Source organism: Biomphalaria glabrata, chromosome 6, assembly GCF_947242115.1.
Source record: "Biomphalaria glabrata chromosome 6, xgBioGlab47.1, whole genome shotgun sequence".
Classification (NCBI taxonomy): Eukaryota; Metazoa; Mollusca; class Gastropoda; family Planorbidae; genus Biomphalaria; species Biomphalaria glabrata.
The window spans coordinates 27151130-27165087 of record NC_074716.1 but is presented as its reverse complement, the minus strand read 5'-3'; the positions used below and the strand labels follow the sequence as shown (position 1 = coordinate 27165087).

General features: G+C 35.9%; 1 long non-coding RNA gene across 1 annotated transcript; it reads right to left on the bottom strand.

Annotated features, from left to right (window-relative positions):
• Positions 1–3049: 3049 nt before the first annotated feature.
• LOC106070607 (uncharacterized) lies at positions 3050–11714 on the bottom strand. The gene is made up of 3 exons (XR_001218272.2): positions 11360–11714; positions 9490–9587; positions 3050–4008 (listed from the first exon to the last, which is right to left on the bottom strand). It is a non-coding gene; the product is annotated as an uncharacterized LOC106070607 (long non-coding RNA).
• Between the last annotated feature and the right edge of the window lie 2244 nt (positions 11715–13958).

The following is a 13958-nucleotide window of genomic DNA, read 5'->3' as shown; positions in this document are numbered from 1 at the left end:
TCCCTGGCGCTGCCAGGGTCGAGTTTCGTTCAAGAGAAACAAAATTCATCGTAGTCCCTTTAACAGTTTCCACTGAGGAATTTTCTGGTGATGTGGCAGGTCTGCAGCAGTACCGCCCTCTGACAGGCAACGAGGATGTTCCTACGAATGTTAAGGGCCTTGATAATTTGATGAATTCCTGGGAGAGTTTTTGCCTATAACCTGGGAGAGGTTTACCATCACAATTGTTTACACGGAAGAACGATTTGATAATGTCTATATTCATTTCTCTCGTCCATTTGATCCTTTTGGCTCCTCTTGTTCTACCACCAATAGCACCTCTCAATTATTATTATTATTATTATTATTAATAAGCATTTTTTCAATTAATACTAAATTAACTATACATGACATTATATTTAAAGAAAATGATTCTCTCATAATTAAACAGATACAAAGTCTCGTATATATTCAAAGAAGCTGAGACCTAAATATAGATTTATAAATCGTAATATGTAAAATATAATATTTGAAAATAGTCTATGTAGAATAGACATCACTACAGTGTTAAAAAAATAGTAAATATAAGAATATTAATAACAATGAAAATATATTACGTGGCGTACATGCTAAGATATTCTTTGTGATTTTATGTAACATAACTGCATGCGAAGAACTTTTACATAAACTATAATATAGCAGATGAATGAAGACTGGGTTCTAAAACGATGTAAAAATGTGAAATAATTAGTTCTTCAAATGTTTACATAATAATAAATGACTATTTCTATGAATTCGTTTTCCTGATAGATTTGACTGCTTTAAACACGTGAAATGTTACTTAGCGCATACTACGAGGAATTGAAGGTCTTTCACTCTGATCCTAAACTTAAAGGTCAGTGCCGCGACCTTCACTCGTAGCCAGTAGTCATGTCCTCGATCCAGTGGTCTACTCCCCTCCTAGACTAAAGCATTCCTCCCCCCCCCCCTCTCTGCAGCCATCATTATTCTCTGCTTCATTTACCGCGCACAGGAGCCACTTTGTTAGAGGGACGTGGAATCGATACGGTTACGGTGTTCGATTCTGCCGTTTGACACAATTTCCCGCCGCACACACACATTGTAAATATATAATCGGGGTGAGGGGTGGTAGCGAGGTAGAAATAGCAACAAATAATCTTCGTTGAAAATGTATGTGTATGAGTGTGTGTGTCTGTGTGTGTGTGTGAGAGAGAGAGAGAGAGAGAGAGAGAGATTGAGAGAGCTCATTAATAATTACTGTTCCAGTTCTGTAGCGTTAAACTTGTCGTCAGGTAGTATCCCAAAGATAAGGAAGCATTCCTATCACTGTATTAGATTATTAGATGTTTACACATGTCGGACAATATGCAAAGAAAGGAAACCTATCTTAACTTTATCTACATCTACTACTTTAACGTCTCCAAATACATGCGGAGCATCTGCCACTCCCACATGAGTTCAATACTAAAATATACTTTTAAGAAAGCCCAACCAATTAATATTGGATTCTCAAATGCGGCTTTATATTAAAAATATAGGCATATATCAAAACAAAGAATTTCTTAAATGAAAAGATCAATTAATATAACTCTCTCACACAGCAATGATCGGCTTATTGAATTATGAACTCAATTAGACTACAGGCTTCAAACAAACATACACTCGTGCTACATTTCAAATACCGGAACGTCATTAATATAGAATAAACAAATTGAGGCTACATGCTAGATTGAATTGAGGCTACCTGCTACATTGAATTGATACTAGATATACAGTCAAACTTTAGAGGAGAAAAAATCAATTTAATTTTAATGATCGTTGACAGATTTGTTTAAAGACTTGATCAAGTGACTGTGTTAAATCAGATTGCAACAAATCAGCTTTTTTTTTAAAAAAATGAAACTAACGCCCCCTCCCCCCCCCCCCCACTCCCCAGCACCCCTTCACCTTCACTCTCACTACACTCGCCATCTTGCCCTCCTAAGATCATTTTAATATTTCATCGTCCAGAAGTTGACATTTAAAAGCAGAACCTGACTTTTCTCTCTTATCACACCCCCACCCCCCTCTTTAGCGACGCTCTCTCCCTTTCTCTCTCCTTTTCTCTCTCCCTTTGTCGCGAGTGTTCTTCTCTCTCCCCCGGCTCCCCCCCCACTTTCCAAATGTTGCCACCCGCGGCCGCCATCAATCATAAGGTGACACAGGGCCGACGTCTCCATTCGCCAATAAACCTCCAAGCACAGGGGCGCCGTAAATTTCAAACATATTTAGACCTTCGCTCTCCTCCACCGCCATCTTGCTTTATGATCTGATACGTTCTGATACCGCCTGGACCCTGACCGTGGTTTCCACACCGCTGTACATGTCTTGAAGAAACAAACTTTCTTGTCATTCTTTCATGAGCTCTAATGACGGCTGTAACAAAGCTATGTTACAAAGCTGTAACTTTAAGCTAAAGGGGCAGTAAAGGGGGGGGGGGAGGCAATCATTTACTGTAATAAATCCAAACAACAATTTGGTGATAGTGCCAGACACTAACTGATCGTGTTGCCTTTAGCGTCATTCAGACTAAAAGAATAGTTCAGGACAAAAACATAACTAGTATTTAACGGGCATTCAAAGATATTCCCTTTAATATACATATACATATACATATATATATATATTTCTATAACATGTCTTAGTTTTAGAAAGACAATGTCTTCCTTATTTTATTACATAGATGGTAATTGTAGCTGAAATGAGTTTATTGGATGAAACAATGTCTTCAAAGATATACTGCAATGAATAGAATTATTGAATTTGTATTTTGTACTTGAACCATTCCTTCTAGATCTCATGGCTACATTTGGTTGATCTACACAAAGAAGCGAAGAGTGACACGAAGCCATAACTGCCTAAAAATGGCATGAGGATAGAATCAAATTACACAATTTTAAAGCTAATATTTCAAAACACACAAACTTGCAACTGACTAAAGTTTGTCTTTTTGTGGGTTAATAAGTGAACAGTAATAACTATAATAAAGTACATTTATTTTTTGTTTGGGGGGGGGGGGTTAAAATGTATTCTTTTTTTGTTCTGTTTTGTCTAATTCTTAACCAAATAAAATGACTATGAAATTTTGTGAATAAAATTGTTCAGTTCGTTACTTTCCCAGTTCTTGTAACATTGTGCATTGAAAGTCAATGAGCCACTCATAGTTTCGCAACATCCACCTCTACTGGCAGGCTTATCTTGGCATTTGTTTTGTGCTCAGTCTAATTGCTCACTCTGTTCTTGTTCCAAGATTTCTAAGTTAGTCAAACCTTCTTGCTCTGACTTTGTACCACTCAACGCTAACTTCAAATCTATCCCTCTAGGATGACGTCTCCAATGAAGGAATTAGCTATCTAGGCACACTTTCAGATTGTACAATCCGGAACAACTCAAGACTTATTTATAAATAAGGTCTAGAATGATATTTAAAAAAAAAAGTTCCTCTTTCAGACATTGTGATCTATGGGGCAGATGATGTTCCTATCCATGCTTTACGAGAATGTCATGTGGCTCGCACAACGACTAACCGCCTTTACTTTCCCCAACTTATGTCAGGGACCCATTAGAGCTGGGTTAACTTAGAAGCGCCCTAAAGATCCCGAAAGTAAAAAGCACAGTCTTTCATCAGGATTTGAACCTGGTACCTCGGGTTCAGAAGCCATGCGCTTTACCTCTCAGCCATCGAGCCTCCAGAAAGATATTGAGTTTTTCAATATTTTTTAATGTTTAAACTTTAAAAAAAAAACACACACCACACAGAGATCTAGAAACTATTGTTTTAAAAGTCCTCTAGGTCACTCCCTTCATTTCTGGTTGCTCAGAACCTGAATATCGTCCAATGAAATGATCTGGTCTTTCCGCGGCATATTAAAAATGAATAAGCCTTTATCTTTCAATCGTGGCAAATGTTTTTGTTTCTTGAAGTGACGCCGGAATCAATATATTGCGAGTCACCCTTCACACTCACATCTAGAAGGAGAAAGGATACAAAAAAATCAACAGAAAATAATAACGGTATAAAGGAAGACGCACACCAATAGCCAATGCCACTTGAGATTTCAGATCATTGCCTTACAGAGTTATCGAACTTTACATGGAGACATTACTATAATGATTCTATGGGTACAAGTGCTAGACTGATCTAAGTGTGTTAGGTTATTAAACATTGTTGTCCCAGTGGTTGGCTGCATTTCCCTTTCTTTTTGTTTTCTTTTGTTGTTTTGGTTGGTTGATTTTATGAATTTTTTCTTTTTGGTTTAATGACGTATGACTGTGGCAGAGTGTATTCTGATCATATTGATGTCAAAAGAAAGAGATAGCTTGAAACAAAAAGGTTGATTTATTATTGATATATTTATTATCATTATTGCCATAGTTTGAGTGTGACATCTAGCTTTGTATGTTTGAACATCATGTCAGAAAATGTGTGTGTTTACGTGTGTGTGTTTACGCGCGCGTGTGTGTGTGTGTACATACATGTCACAAAATACTTTAAATCAAACACACTTGGTGACTATAAGAATACCATTAATACATTTACTGTGTATACGGTATGTAGTAAATACAGCTTCTCCAATGTTTTGGGATAGCCTACACACACACACACACACACATTTCAAGAAAGAGAGTGATGTATTGATAACTGGTTTTGAATGACTGAATGTGACAGTGTGATGTGTGACTTATGACTGAATGTGACAGTGTGATGCGTGACTTATGACTGAATGTGACAGTGTGATGCGTGACTTATGACTGAATGTGACAGTGTGATGCGTGACTTATGACTGAATGTGACAGTGTGATGCGTGACTTATGACTGAATGTGACAGTGTGATGCGTGACTTATGACTGAATGTGACAGTGTGATGCGTGACTTATGACTGAATGTGACAGTGTGATGCGTGACTTATGACATGCCTGTTCAATGGTGATGGGATTTGTCAATGACAAAAATAATTAATGACATTTCATATATTTTGCAATGTTCAATTGTTTTTCCAATTACATTTTACATAACAAAAATGTGACTGAAATGTGCTCATGATGTAAATACATAATAAATGTATTTTTAAATAGATGTATATTCTCTATTATGTATATTAATATATATGTAAATATCTCCTATACATGTGTGATTATGGTGTGAAAAAAGCACTATTCAACTTTCTTTTTCAAGACTTTAGACTTAATACATTTTTTTCGGTTGCCTAATAACTCAAACTGCACTATTTTCTGTACCCCCCCCCCCCTTATGGTTAAACTTAAAATATTTTTTTTTTAAAACATGTTTTCATTATATTTTTGGTCAGACATCAACTTTATAAAAGCATCATTGCTGTTAAATTAATTTCTCACTGCTAGTATACGTCAAGAGTTGCTGATGGAAAGGTCAAATGTAGTCCAGATTTGTACAAATATAACTATCCAAGAAAAAAACAAAAACAAGTTTGTGGTAACAGATCAGATATTTAAAATCAATCGGAGCAGCACATCATCAGAATTGCGTCCTTATCATGTCCCGACTAATTCTAGTTTCTCTGGTTACCTACAGCTGTTATTTACCCCTAACCAAAAATCAAAGTTCTTCATACTTACTGTCCATTCTTTGAAAAAAAATATTTTTTTTTGAATCGCCAACTTTAAGTGCTGTAAGTAGATGTATTCGAATACTTTAGGGTTAAATATAGTTAGAAGGAATGTATTCGACTACGATGCTTAAAGAGTTGAATTAGTTAGAAGAAAATGTATTCGAATAAAATACTCTATGAGTTGTATCTGGTTAGACTGAAATATATTCCAATACGATACTCCAAGAGTTGCATGTGATTTAGTGTGTGTGTGTGTGTGTGTGTGTGTCTGTGTGTGTGTATGCTTACTTTTGTCAGTCGGCCTGAACTATGCCAATGTTGACATCTCAAGACTACGTCCTGATTTGTACATATATTATATCACTTTCCCTTTAATGGTTCTTTCTCTACAGTGTTAGGTATGATCAAATCACATATTGGATTGGTTTTATTCTATTGATTTATGATCAAGCCAACAAATTATATTCGCTATTATTATTATTATTTCATTGCATACCAACTACTGATTGTTTATTATTATTATTATTATTATTATTATTATTTTACGTCAATGATTTTATGTTCTTTTATATTATAACACTTCAAGCGAATTAAAATTAATGAAGAAAAAATGGCTGCCTCAACATTTGCCGTCTGGTTTTTGTTGATTGATTTACAGTTTAGTTTAGAGACTAAGGAGAGGAACGGAGCATATATATATATATGTTTGTGTGTTTGTCTGTCCGTCTGTCTGTCTGTCCCTGTGTTTGTTTGAAAAGAAACTGTGGTAAAATGAGATTATTAGATAAAAATCTTCTCCACCCCTTCTCTTATGAATTCAACATTGAACACACTAGACTCTACAAAAGGTTAATACTCTTTGGGCTAATTTAAATCTCTAGAAATAAGGCGCCTTCTAAGTTCAACGGCAATCTATAAGAGATTCTTCTTCATTGTTTTTATACTTTATTCTAACTCGATTTTCCACACCTTAAAGTTTATCTTAGTCTTCTTAAAACTGGATGTCTCTAGTTCTGAACAGAAAGCTAAAAAAAATAACAACAACAACAACAAAACAAAAACCAAACAAAACAAAAATTAAAAAAAAAACTCTAGGGTAACCAAAAGTTCTGTGAGTATAGAAAGTCATATTATGTAGGTCATGTTCTGCTCGATGACGAGTTTCAAAATAAACCTAGACCTAGTTGGTAGCAAGTATACAATAAGTTTAAAAAACATCTTCTGTTTGGAGAATGTTTTCACCCGCCAAGATAATATTTCAGTTTTTTATACCCATTCTTGGGTCTTTCAAATTAGAAGAAAATTAAAATATTAAAAAAAACAACACATTTCAGCCAACTAGATCAACCCAAACATTTCGGTAGTGTCAGTAAAAAAAAAAAACGTCTGAAGAGGCGGCAGCCAGAGGACGAGTGAAGGTTGAGAAAGTGACGTTAAGGGAACAGGACGTCAGGCAACACAAAGTCACGTGATAGTATGCATTTTGGAAAGTAAAATGACACTTGAGACGGCTCAACATTTGTAATAAACACTAACAAAAACAACAACCATTTAACTTACGAGATAAAACTCGTCTAGAGTTGAGCCCCTTGTTAGCTATGAACTAGATCAGGGGTCGGCAACCTTTTGAGTCGAAAGAGCCAAAAATTACAATTTATAAAATTTTTAAGTTTTTAAAGAGCCACAAAGTTTTTTTCTTGCCAACTATAAATAGTACTCCAACAATGAACTTTTTTAAATAAAAAAAAACAACGAATTAATATATAAGTAGTGTTTGCCACAACAAATTAGATAATATATATATATATATATATATATATATATATATATATATATATATATATATATATATATATATATAATTATGTTTTTAAATTTTGGTAACACCTAAAGAAATTAAACATTTACTTGTACTTCACTAACAAACAATTGAGCAAACAAATTCAGTGAGAGCGTTGGCTTTGTATGGTTTTAGAAAGTTTGGATACATTTGGCTCATAACTTGTTATTTTTAGTTTCAAACACGACTCAAATTTTCATTTGTTAGTTGGCTTCTTACTTTACTTTAATTATATTCATGCAAGAGAACGCTTGCTCGCACAAATATGTCGATCCAAAGATAGTCATCACTTCGAATGCCAACTTCACCTCACTGTAGTAATGTGGAAGATTATTCCATGAGTCGAATCTACTCGCGGCATTCCTTTTAAAGCTGTCCACTTTTGTTGCGTTACGTACATACATTTCTGTACCTACAACTCTTCCAACTTGCTTTTGAACTCTGTAATCCAGTATCAATAACAAATGAATCAAGGTGGATTTCGTTACTATTTGTGTTGATACGGTGTACTCGGAATGCTAGAATGGTTTTGTTGGTTTTGAACTGCTTAAATCTGTCAAGAAATTCATCTTTGATTTTTTTATAACTGTGCTGAAGTAATTTGTGTCCAAAGTGGCACTGATTTTATCGCGATACTGCTTTAGTCATTCAAAATGAAGTAATTGACCGCTCTGACTATCTTCTGCAAAAAGAATTAATTTTTCTTCAAAACAAACCATTTCCTCTACCAAAACATAGGTTGGGTTTTCCTTTCCTTGCAGTTTTAGATTCAGCTCTTTTAATTTTCGCTGTTTTTAGTTTTCGCTGTTATATCAATCATAAAATTAAAATTTTGCAACTTTTTGGCGTTCTCTAATTCGGTGTGATATATGTCTTTATCATTTAGAAATGTATTTATTTCATTCAAGCATAAAGCAAAACGTTTCATCACCTTACCTATGGAAAGTCATAGCACTTTTTTGGAAAGAAAGAGATCGGATTACTGAGTCTCTATTTCGTTTAAGTGGTAGAGTGCTTTTGACAAGATGCTGTTAATAATCTTGATTACAAATTCATGACATCATCTATTTCGGTCGGAATCGTTTTGGGCATAAACATAAGAATTTCTTGATTTATTTTGCTCCGACGAATCGTTGTTGCCCCTATATTTTTAATGTCATACTTCTGGCTCTATCAGTTGCTATTTAAATGATTTTATTAAAAGCATTCGCTCTATCGTCCCGAGAGCGGTAGCAATCCTAGGAATGACATATACCTGACAAAAAAAGGCAACTTGTGCCGTGTCTTTGTGTCGCAAGACTCATCTATAGCAAGTGATACGGCAGACCAAAGTTGAATATCTTCCACCTGCAAATAAGTTATATTTGAAGACATTTAAGCTCTTCTATTTTGTACTGTTTCAGCGGATATTGGCAAATCTTTTTGTTTGTTTATTTTTTTTCATGATTTCTGGTTTGTTTGTGAAATCACGAAATAGTTCTTCAGATACAAGTAGGAAGCAGTCTTAGATATACCATCTGTAAATGGTTTGTCTTTTTGTGCAATTTCTAATGGTACCGCAAAGCTTGCCAGATTAGCAATACTTGTAAATTGCTTCTAACTTTGAGAAGATAATTCGCTTCCAACTCATTTACTTGAAACAACAAACTATACGTCCCAGTCAAAGCTCGTGGTTAAGATACCAATCCATCTTGCGTCGAAAGCAAATTAAAACCTACATAGAAGCAACCGACGACGGCCGAGAGCTTCCGACGGACTGACAACAGTGACGACGCATGTAATGGGGGAGGGGTGTGGTGAAAAGCGAGTACAAGAGGCTGAGAGATAGAATCGGCGCCTAATCTTCTTTAAAAAATGTTTAGATAAAATAAATAGTATTTGCGTATGGAACTAAAGAGCCGCAGCTTCACATCCAAAGAGCCGCATGTGGCTCGCGAGCCGCAGGTTGCCGACCCCGGAACTAGATGGAAGTAAACAAAAAATGAGCTTTACTTTGTTCATGGTATGAAAGGCGACATGTACCGCAGAACATTTCCATTAGAATGGCAAGATGGAAGTTGAGAAGATGCATAAATAAGGAAGAGAGACATCTCACCATGGAGTAGCTTCTGTCAGCATGTCTGGTGATGAAATTAATATACATGCTTGAATATACCATCATCAGGTAAATAAATAGTTAGTGGAAGTAGGGTTAATTACTACATAAGTTTTAGGTCACAATTCATAAAGTTTTAGGTCACAATTCATAAAGTTTTAGGTCACAATTCATAAAGTCCAGAGTTGTACAACTAGACAACGTGCCAAGGAATTAATGAAGGTAAATAGCACAGATATTAGACTTAAGCACACGCTTACATTCAGACAGGCGCACACACGCTTACACTCAGACAGGCGCAAACACGCTTACACACACACACACAGAAACACATGTATTACAAACACCGCCTTCATGAACATAAAACAATCTTGCGATTGAAGTCATTGAACGATGCTTGTGAATAGGCTACTCTCAGGAACGTCTTCAGAACCAGAAAGGATCTTAGGAATACGTCAGACAACCTGCACAACGAGTCTGCCTGGTGTTTGAGGATACATCTACCGCCAGCAGCCTTCGCAAGCAAGAATAAATGTTTCTGCACATTCCCTCCCTTGAGATGATTAAGATGTCAAGATGATTGGTAAGCTGACTCTTTTTATTGATCCGTTTTTGGTGGTTTTAAAGTTTTAATTCAATAACATTTGTAATTCTAGCTGCTGAAAGGCATTCTACCGGTAAAGTACTTTATATAATGTATATTTCTCAATAATGCTTAGACATTATATAATTTGTAACGTATTTAAGATAGTATATTTATAACGTACTTTAATAAAGTATATACTTTTCCGACTAAGCTATGTATTGTAAAATATGAAATCATATGCTCCAAGAACTTTTAGACTTAAGTATAAGATAACCCAGAAGAAAGGCGCAGACTGTGAAAAGAGAACTCAAATCGACCTATGGCGGGCATTAACTGCTAAAAAATGTAGGTCACATGTGGGTCTTCTTACTGCAATTTTGTTTTTAAATTTTCGGTCTCGAAAACAATGCCATGGTCAAAATTTATAAGGGGAAAACATAATGGATTATAGTCTCCCTTGATCAATGTCCACTGAGAAATTTTGGCGATGTGGTCTGCAGCAGTACTGCCCTGTGATGTCTGCGAGGTCAGTTGTCCAATCTTCTTTGGTCTGTTCAGGGCCTCAAAGATGTCTGCGAGGTCAGTGGTCAGTTGTCCAATCTTCTTTGGTCTGTTCAGGGCCTCAAAGATGTCTGCGAGGTCAGTTGTCCCACAAAAGCCAGTGGGGCATTGTGAGCAAAAAGTATGAAATACAAATGTTACAACTAGATCTAGATTGTATAACCTGGTAGCAATGTTGTCGCCATTCTATTGTTATAAAATAAGGATACATTAAGATCTATAGATAAGGCAGATATATACTCCTTATTACGTTCCTTTGTCACGCTCGATTTAAGATTTCGGTTACGAGCGTGTAGAGTATTGCTCAAAATATGGGTCATTATTTTCTTATATCTGGGTCTCATCTATTTTCTTTTTTCTAGAACTTATTTTGGGGACATATAAAGCTTTTTTTTTTTAATATTGTTTTTGTCTTTTATGATTCCTCTTTAAATGTCACGTTGAAATGAACAGATGTTCCCCACCAAACTCTATGAAGTAGCTGGCAGTAGCTGGGGAAAAGTAAAGGCAGTTGATCGTTGTGCTGGAAACACGACACCCTCATTACATGACATAGAAACAGATGACCTTTACATCATCTGCCCTATAGATTGCAAGGTCTTAAAGTAATACTTTAACTACATACTATATTTTAAAATCCTTTTCTTTACCTAGTTTTAACTGAATTCAGACTACAACATCTATCATATAATTGTTTTTTCTTCCGCAAATTTATAAATATTTTGATTTATAGATTATAAACTGATCAAAGACATGAATACTTCTCATCGGCCAGTAATTTTGAGAGATTTTGTTCTTCAGATGATTGACTCGCTTGTTTGTCTAAACAGAGGACATATATTCCCGGAAGTAAGTATTTACGAACTAATCCCATCATACCTCGTGTGTCTCACTTGCCCATATATTATCAATGATTGTATCTGCGAGATTGGTTTTCTAATATAGACAATGGATAAATTCAATCTATACAGAATCCATGAGACTTGCAAGTTAGAAGAAGAAAAAATACGCTATTGAATTTCTACTGAATCCATGGGTTTGGCTATAGAAAAGGAAAAAGTCCAACCTCCATATAACAGAAAAAAAAAAAGCACAGGACAGGTGTAAGAGAAATGTGGGGGGGGGGCGCTGTGAGATGTGGGAGGAGAGGAGAGAGTGAGGAGGGCAGACGAGGCGGGTATGAAAAGCTCATTGATTAGCAGAAAGAGAGGAAGTTATGGGGCGCTTTGTTCAGGTCTGATCAGCGTAGTCCGCCATTGATCTCGCCCTGGTGGGTGGGCTCCGCCAAATATCCCCAATGAAAACTGTTTCAATACCAGACGCATTTTTTTTTCTGTATATTCTATGTAGGTCCCATGAGTAAGGTAGGTAACAATACGAGTATGAATATTATAACAGACAAGTCCCCTGCACACAGGCTGTCTGCGACATCACACACCTCTGTATTTCAGTTGGGCATTTTCTGTGTCTGTTTGTTTGTCCTTCTCTCTTTGTTTTCATCTTTGATTATTACATCTCCTCCATGTTTTGATTATTACATCTCCTCCATGTTTTGATTAGTACATCTCCTCCGTGTTTTGATTAGTACATCTCCTCCATGTTTTGATTATTACATCTCCTCCATGATGTGATTATTACATCTCCTCCATGTTTTGATTATTACATCTCCTCCATGTTTTGATTATTACACCTCCTCCATGTTTTGATTAGTACATCTCCTCCATGTTTTGATTAGTACATCTCCTCCATGTTTTGATTATTACATCTCCTCCATGTTTTGATTATTACATCTCCTCCATGTTTTGATTAGTACATCTCCTCCATGTTTTGATTATTACATCTCCTCCATGTTTTGATTATTACATCTCCTCCATGTTTTGATTAGTACATCTCCTCCATGATGTGATTATTACATCTCCTCCATGTTTTGATTATTACACCTCCTCCATGTTTTGATTAGTACATCTCCCCCATGTTTTGATTAGTACATCTCCTCCATGTTTTGATTATTACACCTCCTCCATGTTTTGATTAGTACATCTCCTCCATGTTTTGATTAGTACATCTCCTCCATGTTTTGATTATTACACCTCCTCCATGTTTTGATTAGTACATCTCCTCCATGTTTTGATTATTACACCTCCTCCATGTTTTGATTAGTACATCTCCTCCATGTTTTGATTAGTACATCTCCTCCATGTTTCGATACGTGTGTATAAAACACATTCTAACTGCCCATATGTATGATTATCATTCATCTATCTACCTGTCTGCTATTAGAGTTTGCTGTTGTAAGCTAGACTACTCTGAAGGGTATCTAAATCTTCTTGCCTATTCTGAACATTGTCCAAATTTTTTTGCCTATTCTGAAGATTTTCCAATTTTTTTTTTGACCATTCTGAAGATTGTCTAAACCTTTTTGCATATTCCGAAATTGTCCAAATCTTTTTGCCTTTTTTGAAGATGGACTAATTTTTTTGTTGCCTATTCCAAAGTTGTCCAAATCTTCTTGCCTTATTTGAAGATTGTCTGATGGTTACCGCAACATTCAAAAAAGAAATGTTCAGTGCTGTCAACACACACACTAACTCAACAGTTCAATGTGTGACCATAGTCATTAACACGCCACTAAAACATGTTCGACTTATTACTCACTAACGTGTGAGTCTACCTGCTGTCACGAGTTAGTCGTGAAGTACAACTCTTCAGTGTATTGATTCGTGCTAGGGTTGAAAGGTCAACACTTATCAACCGGAAGTGTCATGCTACTGTCCAATGCGTTAATTGGAGTTAAAACCCACGTTTCATTTGGAGTATCTTGTACACGTAAACTTACCGAGGACTTCCTTTTCTCTAGATGGACTGCATGATAATTTTCTAATGTCATTAAAAACAAACTATAATGCAAGTTAATGACTGATCAAATTGGAAGCCATTACAATAATTGTACAATTACTAATCCGGAGCTGGCTAGAGTCCATTTTACAAAACTAAGAAACAAAAATACATTAAAAGTGTTCTTTAGTTCAGCTATACATTAAGTCAAGTCAAAACATAATGGATTCTATGACCTGGTGATCTTTGGTTTTTATTGGAGTCTCTTCCATTTCTGTTCTCTGGCCATTCTAACCGAATCTCTCTTTCTCGCTCTCTCTCTCCCCCCTCTCTCTCTGTATATGCTACAGCCTATGGAGGGCCCTGGCCTCATGTAGCTCATCTCTCCATTCTGGTCTATCCTTTGCTTTGCGT